Below are 8,775 nucleotides of genomic sequence, written 5' to 3' on the forward strand. Positions count from 1 at the left end.
GGCCTGCTCTTGAACAGAGACCGCTAGCCCTTTTGAAATTGCACAGTGATTTTGAGGGAAACAAAATGACCCTTAGATCCTAGGATGAGTCTGAAACTCACTGTCACTTGTGCTGAGAGTGCCTGGATTTGAATCCAGGCCTGCAATACGAAACACTCCACCATATGGAAGCTGGGACACCAACAGGACACTATGTAAGACAATAACTCCCTTCTGCTCTTCCCCGCCCACCCCCGTTCCATCCACGATGAATGTTAAGGTCTAGAGGTTTCAGAGTAACAGCCGTGTTAGTCTGTATTCGCAAAAAGAAAAGGAGTACTTGTGGCACCTTAGAGACTAACCAATTTATTTGAGCATGAGCTTTCGTGAGCTACAGCTCACTTCATGGGATGTAACCTTCATCGGAAGGTCTAGAGGTTTCACAGTGAACTCTGATGACCTACAGGGGGCGCAGTATGTTTGCCTCACTAACCAAAGGCAAGGAAGGACCTGGAGTTGGGGTGAAAGATTTCTGGTGGGCTCCAGGTGTTTGCTAGCAGTGCAGGGGTTAACAGGCTGAGTTGGAGGTGGAAAGGAGAGGAAGGGTTCTGACCTCTTCCACTCCCCCATGCCGTTCCCTTTGGCTGCCGCGATTTCATCCTGGCAGTCAGGAGGCTGCATATTGGTCTCTGGAGGATCGGCCAGGGTAACACCACAACATAAACAGAACATCTGGAAGCTCTTAAAGGGTTTTATTTTTAACACATTTGCAAGAGCCGGGGACATTTGCGCACAGGGTTTTTGTAAGCTCCTAGGAACTACATTTATTTCCAGACCCCCAAAACCCAGTTGACCAAACAGCAGGCCTGGAACAGGTCCCCCAGACTGTTTATATGAAGAGCCATCTTGTGGCATTTCTGATGTGGCTGGCACCTTGGTGTGCAGGTGCCAATCTTCTCCGAACATCATTCACTTTCCACAGCTCTTAGAGGTGCAGTCGAGTGACTGGGTCATGCATACAGACCTCTACCTCTCCTGTATGCCGTTAACTAGCTGGTATCAACAGGAAGGGGAAGCCAGACATGGTACCCTCATAAGGATGCCTGTTAACAATGAAATGCTTTTGATTCTTTGACCGAAAAGGGGGGAAAAATAGGAGAGAATAGAAAAATCTAATTCTTTAAAGGACAAGAACCTCCAGAGGCCAAATGGAGCTGAACAGATCAGAGTTGCAGTGAAAGATTCGATTCCCTCTGTAAGTTACACTTTTAAAAAAATCTGCTATTAGCTGTGTGTTTAAACACTGCCTGTGAGAGGAGGATCCTCCGAAGGGACGTTGACACCTGGAGCAGGGCGTGTGCGTGTGTTTTTAATATCCCACGCTGCAAAGAGCTGCAGGAGACACATTAAAGAGCCACTTGCAGCTCCCGAGCCTCAGTCTGAGTATCGCTGGATTAGAACATGGTGTGGTTAGTCAAGGATCCTGATTTCCGTTCCTGCATCTGTCTTCAAGACACTGTTCCCTACAGCTGGGGACAGTGTATTGGAACAGTTTTTAGCTGTAATCTTTCTGTGCCTCAGTTTCCCCCTGGCAAAATAGGGTAATAGTATTATCTCCTGGAAGTTTTGTGATGTTTCATCAGTTACTTGCAATTCACTTGGAGTTCCTTGGATAAGAGGGGCCTATGTATCTGTAAAGTAGTATTAAATGATTTCTCCATCTATGTGTTTCCAGCCATGGTCCTTTATTTGTTGAAAGGAAATTGAAATGTCATTTCCAGACATCCTCTTATACCCCTTTCTCGTATTCATCAACCCTCTATCACACCCTATGATGTAATCAATCCAGAGTCATCCTAAGCAAAGATCAGTTTCTTAATCACACACAAAGATGATAGAAGCCGAACCTAGGAGCAGATGTCATTTCTTGGCTCCCTGGGGAGATCCAGCTGAGTACATTTGCTTTTCCCAGGAATGAGGTCAGCACATCCTCCACTCTTATCACTGAATTATAGCTCCTGGGGTTGGCTGGCTCAGTTATCTGCTGACAGCTCTTTGGCAGCCTATTGGAAATGAACTAAGAGGTCTCAGACCAGTTTCTAGTGCAGTGTGTTCACATCACCCAGTCCTCCATCCCTGCTGGCATCCCTTTGGGATGTCATGTCAGCAGAGAGGTCAAGTACTGAAAAGAGATGGAGACTGAACTCTTTTCTATACCAGAGGGGTCAGGATGGGGCATGTTGACGGAGCAGTGTTTGGGGAAGCTTAAATGGTTCCTGCTCATGCCAGGCAGGCTCCGCTGCTGTGCAGACACCTTGAGCCTCCTGGACAGCGGTCCATGTGGTACTGAGCCTACATTAGTAGCCTTGTTCTGCCATGCCGTTGGCTTGTGTTGTGGTAATGCCTAAAGGCGCCATCGGGATTGGGGCCCATTGTACTACCCTTGTCAATGGTGAATTGCTGCACCAGCCACGGTTGATGTTGTTGCACCAGGCATTGTGCAGTGATGTTCCCATCTCTGGCTCGATCCATTGTATGAGGTGCTGTACAGGGGACGATGGCTTTTGGAGACGCTGTCCCTGCCCCAAAGAGCTTTGTGTAAACAGACACAACAGACAAAAGGTTGTGTAAAGGGGAGCAAATCTAATCCCAGCGAAGAAGGCAATGTTAGGTGCATTCTTGGTGGTGGTTCACATTTTTATATTGTAGTGGAGCCTGGAGGACAGCCAGGTCCGCGCCCCACTTGTGCTCGGGACTGTATATGGAAATGGTGGTGGTCTCTGCCCCAAAAACTTTACAGTCTAAAAGGTTCCAGGGGTCACCTTCCATCACTCCCAACCTACGTATTCCCCATGCTAGCCAGGGTTGGCAATGCTGTCTACGTCACTCCCTCCAGTCCTCAATCCTCCTCCGCACGCTGCCCTCAACATAGCTCAGGAAGGAAGGCGTTGATTAAAAGTCCTTGTGATTGGTTACCCTGACGCCTTGAGACTGCTGGGAAAGCAGCACCTGTTACTTCTCCCCTATTTCAGCAAAGTAACATGTGGGGGTGCAGTCCTTGTGGACTTGGGTTTGGGTTTGTACTTCCTGAGGGCTTGATTGTGCAAGGTGCCGAGCCTCTCCCAAGAAGCGCTGAGACCTCATGACTTCGGTATGAATTGAATACTCCGCTTCTCTCCACAGATGCAAAGCCCCTTACGGCAGTGGGCCCAGCATTTTTAAGGGACCCCTCAGGCCTGCTAGTTGCTGTCTACGCTTGCCTGCATTGCTCCAGTCTCCCTGCTGTCGCTGGAGGAAGTGGGTCATGTTCAGTTTAGTAATAGCGGAGGAAGTGCTGATTCCTTTGTTACAATCCATTGTCTGACAGACCATTAACTTCTTGCTCTTTTTTTTTTTCTTTAGGCTCTGTCGCGAGAGAGGGAAGAGAATTCTGGGACCTGGGACACGAACAGGAAAAGCAGCTGCTGCTGGAGCACAGGCCAGGACGGTCTCTGCAGAAGGGGCTGCGTTCCACCTAGTAGCCCTTTGGGAAATGAAATTCTGGGAAGCTTTGCTTGGGACCCCTCAGTTTGCAGAAGGGGAACTCTCCACCTGCAAGACCCGAAGTAGAGGCGTTGGGGGAAAAAAGCTCAGGTTTTGGAGGCTGTGGTGGGATCTTTCAGCTAGCTGCCCCCACCATGGAAATGGCCTCCTGACCAGCTGCCCACAGTGCAGTTACTGTGGTTCAATTTCTCCGCTTTGCCCCGTTTTTTCTGCTTTCCTCAGCTTCCTGCTGGCTCTCACTTACCTCGGAGACTCCCACACAGAGATGGGACTTAACCAGCCTCCTTCAAGACACACTCTTCTGGGCCTTTAGACTTGGAAATTCTCCTCTTGGCCAGGAGACTTTCAGGCCGGATATGTTGGGGTGAGCAGCTATGTGCTTTTAAGCCAAACAGGAGCTTGATTTCCCTGCCTTTGAAAAGAGCCCACTGTTGGCCCGTTTCCATGGAAGCAGCCACGGAATATTTTTTCCCCCTCTCTCCCTTCTGACTTCTTTGGGTCTTGGTCCTGTACGTGTGGCTGGTTTATGACCCAGTGCAGAGAGCATGATGCAGCCCCTTACCGTGGCAGGAGCAAAGGTGAAAACATCTAAGTCCTTGCGACGCTGGGAGCTGAATGCTCGGAACAGCTGTTGGAAAGAGAGCATATTGGCCTATTTGCTGGGACAGTCGCATGAGATGCAAATCCTCTCATGGTGTAGGGAGAAGATTTGCTGTGTGGTCCTGCATATGTCAGTCCAGCACAAGCCCAAGGAAACGCCGTCTAAAACAGAAGGGGCCAACGCATCGCTGCAGCCTCATTTAAAAAATAAACCAGGTTGGCTGGGGGACTAGGTGAAGGAACATGGGAGACCTGTAACCACAGTGAGGGAGAAGATCAAGACAACAGTACCAAGTTGGGGAACTGTCACCATCAGCATCTATTAAATGTCTCTTTTTAAAAAAATCCTTTGCCTCTCTTGCTACTCAATTCCTTCTGCCTTCACTCTGAGACCTCTGCACTGGGCCCTGTCAGACAGCTGGAGAGTGGAAGTGTCTGATATAAAGCTGGTCAGCACCTTGGCAACAATCTCTACACTTCAGTGTTCGAGATGGGAAGTTTTGCTTTCTGCTATATCCCACCCACCACCCACCCACCCCTATTAAAGGGCACAGCCTGGCACAGTGTGAGCAGGACTTCAGGTTCCAACATGCTTCCTGTTCAAGTGGCAACTCTGAATTTGAATACCTTCCCTTTAATGTGTGTGGTTTTCAACTCCCAAACCTGAGTGTTGTCATTTCTCTACCCCTACCCCCAATATTCATGCAAAGCACAAGAAGGTGCTCTGTGGAACTATACAGTAATTAGAGCTCTTCTTAATACAGAGATTGAAAATATTTTTTGAAACGGACAAGATTTGTGCCCTGTTCAATGAGAAAATAGCTCCTATGGAGAATTGAAGACAAGTTAGAATAAAGACTGTATGTTTAATATGATTGAATTCAGTGTGTGATGCTGCTGCTTCTCTTATCAAGGCCCTAGATCAGAGATCTACAACATTTCATGGTTTAAGTTTGTGTGGTTTCCTGCATATCTATTGAATTGGTATCCCAATGCTGTGGCTTCCTGCCCCTGCTTTGCGTTTTGGGTTCAGACTTGCAGGGATTCAGTCAGAAATACTGTATGTCACATAGTTTTTGACTTGAAACTATCCTTTGGCCCAGAATTGCTCAAAAGGTTTTGAGACCCTTTTTGTGCCCTTAGGCTGATATTTGAGAGTTATGAAATCCTGAATCAAATGGTGGTTGAGTGGCTTGTAGTTTTGTAGTGATGGTTTTGTGTGGCTCATAATGAAAGATGTAGGGAGCCAGTTTCACCTTTGTTCATTTAATTAAGGAGCCCTGTTTTGCTGATGGGCACATCGATTGCCATTTGGTGGGCCATTTCATGTACCTAAGTGCCCAGCTGCAGAACTGGGAGTCTGTTAGGGATGCAGAATAGATGTGATTATAAGGATGTTCTTTCCTCCATTTTTCCAGTGACCCAAAGGCAGGTCAAATGTTCGTCTTGAGTCTCCTCTCGCCTATACAAGCCTAAAATAGAACAACTTGGTGGAAGTTGTTAGTCACACTGGTGCAAGCGAGAGGAGACTCTGACTGTGTGCAAACGAATCCTAAAACAGTCTCCTCACCCCCCACCCCCCCGCCCCGTCCTGTAGTGCTGTCTTGTGGCAATGATGTACTTACAAGGTACACAGAGGATCCAAAGGATAAGTGGAAAGAGCTAAATTGGCTTGAAGGCAAGAGAAATCCTGTAGTTTTATTCCGTGCTGGAGTGCTTTTGAATGGTTGTACCGGTGTTTCTCCTTCTGGATGCATGAAGAGTTGAGTGAAGCTCAGTGTCTTGGCATTCTGCAGCCCCAGCCTCAATACAGCAGCAGGAACTAGTAGGAACAGTCCTCAAGAAAATTATAGGGTTCCTGTCAGTGAGTCAAACCTGGATATTCAGGATTGCTTGAGTCCCAGTATTGCTGCCGGCTGAGGATTCATCATGCGCTTCTCCGGCTAAAAATACAGCCTAACCTGTTCATAGGGAGAGAACGCAAGCCACGGCTCTTATCCGGCTTGCTGTAAGAGCACTGCTCCAGTGGGCTACTGACATAGTGTCCCTAAAATGTCTGTGTGAAGATTACTCTTTCAGTCAGTGTAAAACCCACCGACCGCACCGTCGCACTGTGCATTCCGGGGTAACATACGTGATGGTGTACAGCAAGTTACACAGGGAGTGTGAGTGTAACCTACCCACGGCGGGAGGAATGATGGGCTTATAGCAGGAAACACAACCAACAGGCAGCTATAAAATGTCCACACCCTTCTTACACCCTCCTGTTGGTTGCTTTTCCCTACTACCATTCTACCCGCCAGCCTCTATGATGCACAGCACTCATCTGATGGTGTCATGTTCCCCACCACTTAAAATCATGTCCGCACTCGAACTCGCTGGGCTAAAATCTGCTTTGTTACACCAGTGACTTTTTTTTAAATGGGGCTGCAGAGATGTAACTGTATATTTGCATTACTGTCGCACCTAGAAGCCTGGTCCCCATTGTGCTAGGTGCCATACAAAGAGACAGTCCCTGCCCAAAATGCTTATGAGACGAGAGACGACAGATGGGGGAGCTCAAGGACACAATGAGACAATACAAGTCAACATAGGAGCGGAGGTTTCAGCACACCACCAGCCAAGCCATGATCAAGCTGGTTTTTTTGTAGGCATCATGGCAAAGGGAAACATGTGCAGAACTTGGCCTATGGGTTGGCATTTTCAGAAAGGCTTCACACCTAGTGAGAAAAATGGCCCAGAGTGTCTCCACTGATGCTTTGTCCTTTTTCTTAATGCCAGTTTACGCTAACACCCATGTGTAACGTGCACACCTGCCACCCCGGGGCATCTCTTTAATTGTCCCATCTCTTTTCCGGCAGCTCAAACCAATTTATGTCCTTTGCAGCTGCTGTGTTATGAACAGACAAATGTATTTTGGATTTCTGCCAGGGAAGATGTGATTTCGGAGGGTAGTTCAACTTGTGGCTGTGCACGGCTGTGAATGTTTGTTTTTTCTCTCCTCCAGAAGAGCTATCCCACCTGTCAGTTAGCGTGTTACTGTAGGAATGGGCAAACGCTAGAGAACACAGGCTAGGTCAGGGATGAAGGGCTGGAATATAGCCCTGGTTGCTGGTTGTTCCCTCCCAGCAGTTGGGTGGCGTCTGTGAAATAAGTTGGGTGGTTGCAGTCCTTTGCCTTGAGGACAGGCCTCCATGTGTCCAAAAGAAGCTGCCATCACAGCTGGCACTAATTCATCCTTTTGCTAGTCGGGGAGCAAGGACACTAAAGTAACCTCTAGCAGGGGAGGTAGCTCCAGAGCGGAGATGAAGGAAGCTGGCATTGCTTCTACCTCCAATTGTCGCTCCAGGACCTCTTACCACCACATCGTTCAATGCTCTTCTTATCTGAGTACAAGTCTTTTTAAAATGATTGGACCACGGGTGCAGTTGTAATGAGATCTGCTTTTTCATCCAAGTTCTTCTGCACCAACCCCTGCTATTCCTCTGCTAGGTCTCAACTAAACTCGGGGTGTCTCTACATTCACCACCACCCTAGTTTGTACACAGTTACAGTGGTATAAAGGTTATACAAGGTATAAAGGTTAAACAAGGATCGCTCCTTCCTGTAAGGGAAGGGGCATAATCTATACGGTACAAGGCATCTTTATACTGCAGTAATTACATCCACACTAAAGGTAGAACTGATGTAACTATTTTGGTTTTAAACAAAATCACCTCTCCTTATTGAAATAGTTATATGGGGACACGTTCTTTTGGAGGCCTTGTAGGGAAAGGGGAACATACTTATACAGGTGGTGGTTGTGTCCAGGCCCTAGGTCAGTTTTGGGGGAAATTATTAAAGAGATTCATCTTATCACAAAATACCAGCTTCCTGGAGATGCCCTGACCCGACTTATCTAATGCTCTCGGAAAGGGTCTGCATTTTAAACAGAACAACGCCTGGATTTCTTTTTTTATTGTTAGCAGCAAGATTTTGTATTGTGTGTTGTTGGGAAAAAATATGGCCCCCTCCTCTTATGGAATTGTGGTATTGTAAAATATGGACCATTTTTTATAATGGGAAAAACATTCACCCCAAGTGGGTACATAAGAGAAACATCAAAAAGAGGATAGGTATTTCGAAATGTGGTCACTCTTTGTAGTATTCTATGAGGAAGAGGCCTCTCCTGCCACCCAGCCAGAATCTTTAGCCAGCTTCTTTGAATATTAACCTGATCTGTAATGAGTAGCAGACAATGTAGCATGTTCACATTTTATTGTAACTTTGCTTTAATAAAAAGTGAAAAATAAAATAGCATGGACTGGGCCCAAGGCAACTGGTCCCTGGTGTACACCAGTGGGCACTGTGTTGAACCCTTGTAGACTCATTTCATTTATCACATAAGGTTGAACAAGGTGCTTGAGAAGGTGAGAGCTAAAGCATTAACCAGTGTGGGTTCCGGCTGATGCCAAGGGCCTGTGCACAAACTGTATAAACAGAATAGGATGTAAATTGTTAGAGTAATTTTGTGTGTGACTGATGAAATTCAACACTGACAATTGCAAGGTAATGCACAGCAGCGGTCAACAAGTCCAACAGAAGGTTAGAACCATTAGGAAAGGGATAAGAGAATAAGACAGAAAATATTCTAATGCCATTATACGAATCTAG

General features: G+C 46.9%; 1 long non-coding RNA gene across 1 annotated transcript in view; it reads left to right on the plus strand.

Annotated features, from left to right (window-relative positions):
* Positions 1-8,477, plus strand: part of LOC311530949 — a 109,839-nt gene extending 101,362 nt beyond the window's left edge. Inside the window, exon 2 of the long non-coding RNA XR_014714129.1 lies at positions 3,382-8,477. This is a non-coding gene — a long non-coding RNA (uncharacterized lncRNA). The remainder of the gene's footprint in view (positions 1-3,381) is intronic.
* Positions 8,478-8,775: the final 298 nt, after the last annotated feature.

The sequence above is a fragment of the Lepidochelys olivacea genome, assembly GCF_965140295.1.
Source record: "Lepidochelys olivacea isolate rLepOli2 genome assembly, chromosome: 14".
Classification (NCBI taxonomy): Eukaryota; Metazoa; Chordata; order Testudines; family Cheloniidae; genus Lepidochelys; species Lepidochelys olivacea.